This window comes from Cupressus sempervirens, chromosome 4 (genome assembly GCF_028749045.1).
Source record: "Cupressus sempervirens isolate cs-2001-9-10 chromosome 4, ASM2874904v1, whole genome shotgun sequence".
In the NCBI taxonomy this organism is placed as follows: domain Eukaryota; kingdom Viridiplantae; phylum Streptophyta; class Pinopsida; order Cupressales; family Cupressaceae; genus Cupressus; species Cupressus sempervirens.
In genome coordinates this window covers 496,275,851-496,281,837 of record NC_143121.1, presented here as the reverse complement: position 1 = coordinate 496,281,837, position 5,987 = coordinate 496,275,851, and positions in this window count along the sequence as shown.

Sequence of the window (5,987 nt, the reverse complement as noted above, 5' to 3'; positions counted from 1 at the left end):
AAAACCCAGCTTGTTATCCCTAGTATCCAATAAATCAATGATCTAGCACAAAGGGTTGTTCACATGTTGTTAGGCCAGTATAAGGGCCCAAAAGTGTTTATCCTCTTTAGGAAAATCATTCCTAAAAACTACCTATCTTTTCTCATGATCAAGTAAAACCACTATGGAGTTATACATCTAGAGAGGTAGCATCATCTTCATATAGGTCTTTCTCTAATGGCACCAGATCTGATTTCCAATTTCATGTTAGGAATTTTGGACAAATTGGTAGCTTTCTAAATTTTTAAACAAAGCTAGGGAAGTAAACTGACAATATGCATGAGTAATATGGTCTCAAAACCACCAAATATGAAATCACATGATTGAAGTGTTATGCATGACATAACTTCAATAGTTGATGCATGGATGGCAATGGAAATAAGACCTTTTAGTACTAGAGGTTGAACTTCTTCAAAAGCTAGAGCCTTCATTGCTTCTACTCCATTCTCAACATGTCCTTGGCTTTCAAAGCCTTTGGAATCCAACCTACCTAAATATTTATCTTGCTAGTTGATTTCAAAGTCATCTCTAGGCATATTGGATAATAACACATTTTCAGCAATTTGGTCCCAAAGTGATAATCTGTCAACCACACAAGAAAAAAACTCAAGGAATTGTGTATAAACATGAACAAAATCAATATGCATCATTGTCACACAACTCTAGAAAAACTATGGGTATAGAATGACCTTCTTAGGTTCCATAATCTTAACCACCACTTGTAAATTCATTAATATTTTCATAATGAAACCAAGGACTTGTGGAGTGGGGTTGCTAAAAAATCAATATAAGCATTACAATACTGACACATAAGTATAACTTGTAACACTTAGGTGTAAAGCATGATATATTTGATGAGAGTGACATGTTAAATGCAGAGAGGTACATTCCATAGACCACTTCAATGCCTCTACACTCCAATGCTCCCAAAGATTACCTTGAAAAAAATGCATCAACAACACTAAGTACAAGTATAAACAATAATGTAGCACTTCAAAGTTCTATTTGAGTTGGTTTAAGTCATTTCCTCACTCTCCCACCTCATGCTGAACTTTTTGGACTAGACATATTCAATTAAACTCACTAGTTGTTTCTTGTATTCACCTTCACCATAATTCCCAACATCATAAAGCTTAAGGTGCTATTGTGTAAGTGATTAAAATAGGTTCACAAGCAAATGCTGGCAATGCTCAAGTACTATATCCTCTGAGTTATCCATAGAGACAAAAATCAAATGCAATAGAAAAGGAAGATGATCTCAAAAGTCTTCATCATTTTCATATGCTATTTCTACTAAAAGAATTAGTGCTATATCAACATGGGACATCCAATTATGGTGGCCCTATAATGTTGACTACAATTCAACTATATTTACAATAGGTGTGCTAGATTTGATTTCCTCTAGTGAATTTGGAGTGTCAACATAATAGTCACAACTATCACCTGACATGTGTAAGCTTTTTAGGCTACCTATGGAGCTCCTCACTCCCATTAATGGATCTAACATATTTGTCAATGGACCACAAAATGAAAAAAGTTGTCCACATCTTCCTGTGACTCAAACATACTATTAAGAGGACCAAACAAGCTATGGCCAGTAGTTGTTCTCCAACTCATATTACCACTATATTTTGAAGAGGACCTTCTAGGGAACTTCAAACTAATAAAGGTGACATATGTTGTATTATGGAAATTTGTAGTTTTGTAATGTACATGAAAGGATGAATCCTACTCCATGTTATTGTATGTTGTATTGTAAGAGTTGAACTCTTTACTTATGTGTTTGTGTATTGTATTGAAGATGTGTGATTTTCATCTTATGTACAAGATTTTGAAGAATGCCTCCATTAAAATAAATGAAGAGAATTCTAAGCACAAGCATAGGTGATTGCATTATATGTAATGCAAAGAAAGTTCAGTGTATCATAATAGACATAGTTGAGTATGAAAATAATTCTATTATGTATTGATTTAGTGAGAAAATCTCAATTGGAATTCTTCATCAATAGGGAGAATATATTGGATCTTGTTGCAAATGCATTGCATGTCCTAAACTTATTGTTCTTGTGATTTTTAATAGTTCCAATGATTTAGATATATACAATAAAATATTATTGATAACACCATACTAAACAATATCAATGAAAAATGGTAGTCACATCAAACCACCACTAAAACCATAATCATGGCCTCCTAAATTAAGTAGAGAATACAATTCATAAAATGCAAAGAGAGAGTATAGTAGGCTTGTACATGCAAAATTGCTCTTTGGATTTTGTATGGGAATGTGAAATAATTCCCCTCCCAATTATAGTCCAACAAAATAATAAAATAATATACCATAGAATATTGTCTAAGGAAGTAATTAATAAATATTTAAATAAATAGGGATGACATGACCTATGTACAATATAGGGTTAATGGGAATCACAAATGACAATGACCCTTTTGTGTCATAGATTCAAAATATTAAAAAAAAAAAACCATGTAAAGTCACGTGACCTATATGTGTGGTAGTAGTCAGACTTCCTTAGAAAGTATGTATATAATTAAACCTAGGCATAGCCTAACATCCAAATAAAAATAAAATAATGTATACAAGAGAACATGACATGTGTTCCATCTACCCTAAACCCATCACAATCAGAAGGGTATTATATTTTAATTAACATGGGAGCGGTCCCTTTTGTTTGGTGACTATTCCCCATATAAATCCTATACCCAATATCGTGGAATCATCATCTCATTGTACTAGACAGTGGTCCCCACCAATCGGCATGGCATCTTATCCTTCATGGCTCCCAACACCCTGATTCAGTCTTATGCAAGTAGAATGGGATGGAGGTGAAAGAGAGAAGCACTTGAATGGGTCTTAGAAGCCACACATTGAAAGGGGCACATAGGCATTTGGATGGAACCTTTTGCATTGGGCGGTATTGCTTAGGAAGAGAGGGCAAAATCATGTGGGTGCCATGTGAGTGGCTAGTTAGGAGTGAGTTGGCAGTTCTAGGGTGTTGGGAATTTAGGAAATTATTAAATGAAGAATTATGGGAGTAGTTAGTAGTTAGTTTTAGTTAGTAATTAGCATTAAGTTAGTTGAATATAGATAATAATGATAACTAGTGATGGATTATATATAATAATGGTAGTTATGATTGTTATTTAAAGATATATTACTAATTTAGTTAGAAATCTAATCATGGGATGATTATTAAGGTTACTAAAGGGGGATTATATGTCAATAGAACTCTATATATTATCCTTTAATATTGTTACAAAATTGTAAATGAAAATATAATGCTAAATATTAATTTGTAATGTGCTTTGAGGTGTCACTAATAGAAAAATGATAAGGTAAAGATCTTAATAGAATTAAAACCAAATTGTAAGTTGGTTAGTAAGTTTAGGTGTAATAAAAAACTGCTAGTGGAAAATTGATATTAGTAATTAGTAAAGTGATTAGTATATAAATAGTGATTCAAGGGAGATTAATAGTTAGAAATTAAAGTTAGTGTAAATAGTTAGTGGGGTTACCATGTAGATGTTAATTGACACATCATACCATCTTTTTTCATGCTTAAGTTTAAATAATGAGTTGATAAATTTTTATTATTGAATAATATATTCTCTTATACACTAATAATTGGAACATATACATGCAAATATGATACATATCAATGTCATACTAATTGCATAATCATTGCTAATAATCATGTACTTGTAATATGATATGGTATCCCTCAAATATTTGAAAAATCTATAAGTTTAGTAGGTTTAAATAGTATATGCTACTAAATATAGTGTGATCCACTTTAAACTGTCAATAGAATTTAGAAATTAATTGATATTGATAGGGTAATCAAGTTGTATTACATATTAATCCATATATTTATGTGTGTGTGTGTGTGTGTGTGTGTGTGTGTGTGTATAATCCTTTAATATTGTTACAAAATTGTAAATGAAAATATAATGCTAGATATTGATTTGTAATGTGCTTTGAGGTGTTACTATTAGAAAAATGGTAAGGTAAATATCTTAATAGAGTTAAAAGCAAATTATAAGTTGGTCAGTAAGTTTAGGTGTAATAAAAAACTGCTAATGAAAAATTGATATTAGTAATTAGGAAAGTGGTTAGTATATAAATAATGATTTGAGGGAGATTAATAGTTAGAAATTAAAGTTAGTGTAAATAGTTAGTGGGGTTGTCATGTAGATGTTAATTGACACATCACACCATCTTTTTTCATTCTTAAGTTTAAACAATTAGTTGATAAAATTTTACTATTAAATCATATATTTTCTTATATACTAATAATTAGAACATATGTATGCAAATAAAATACATATCAATGTCATACTAATTGCAAAATTGTTGCTAATAATCATGTACTTGGAATATGATATGGTATCCCTCAAAATATTTGAAAATTTTATAAGTATAGTAGGTTTAAATAGTAAATGCTACTAAATATAGTGTGATCCACTTTGAACTATTACATCTCATTATTAACATTGCCTGATAATCCAAAAATTAAACAATACAATAAAAAGATATGGAGATGAAAGTCAAAACTTGAAATAAGAAGCTCATACCAAAGTACTAATTAAAAAGTTGTATTTACTTGTATATGTCTAGTAAACTCACATATGACAGTTCAACTATCAGATATAAAATTAGTAGTGATTTCTAAACCTAAATAGAAAATATATGAATTCTAAAAATAACAAAAGCATTTGGACTTGGTTAATCAAACGTATCTATAATATGAGAATTTCTCTATGCACAACTACAAAAAATTCAAAATGTTATACAAGGCTCAAAACAAAAAATCCAATATCATCATCACCAATTTTGTTATTATGAACATCCAATTTTTTTTGAGAAGTTAGCACAAGAAACAATACTTGTGTGTGGCCAAAGTGCTCCAAATTATATTTTATAGGAGTCTATCACTACAATAATTTAGAGAAGTGTAATTGACATGAAATATAATTTTAAAATGCTTGAACAAAAGAATTTAAATTTTTTGAATTATTATTGATAAAGACTTAGATTTTTTTTTTTTATAATAACTAAAATTAGTGTTCTTTGAGAAGAGTATATCATATTATAGCGACCACAATCATGGTAGATCTAATGTTGGGAAGACAAATTTGTCAATTTTTTACATTATTTTTTAAAGGGTACTAGCTCAATGGAAGAGCACTGGCTTTATAAGTAGGAGGATGGTGGTTCAATTACATCATGCCTTAATATGACTAAATTAATGATTATTACCAAATAAACCACTAAATATTACCAAATATAATACCAAATAAACTACCAAATAAACTAGCAAATATACTACCAAATATACTACCATATATACTACCAAAAAAATACCAAATATATTACCAAATCAACTACAATATATACTACCTAAAAAACTACCAAATATACTACCACATATACTACCGTATATACTACCCAAAAAGCTACCAAATATACTACCAAATAAACTACCAAAATTACCAAATAAACTATTGTATAAACTACCAAGTAACAAAAATAAATGAATAAATCAATGACCTAATCAATGATTAAAATAGTTTAGTCATAAATTTGGTTGCGAGATAAATGTCTAGAAATAAACTACCATTGGTCATGTGCTCAAAAATACTACATATCCACAATTTTTAGTAGTTTATTTAGTAATATATTGTTATTTTTGTACTAGTGTATTGTAGTACCACTAGCATCACAATATACTTGAAACACCTTGTTAAAATTTGGAAGTGTTAAAATAGGATGCTTTGTAACTTTCTATTTCAATAGATTAAAACTCTTATCTACTCCTACAGTCCACTTAAATTCCTTTATATCCACCCTCATTGTTCCAATCAAAGGTCCATACATACTACTAAAACCTCTTATGAACTTTCTGTAAAAACTAGCCAGTCCATGAAAA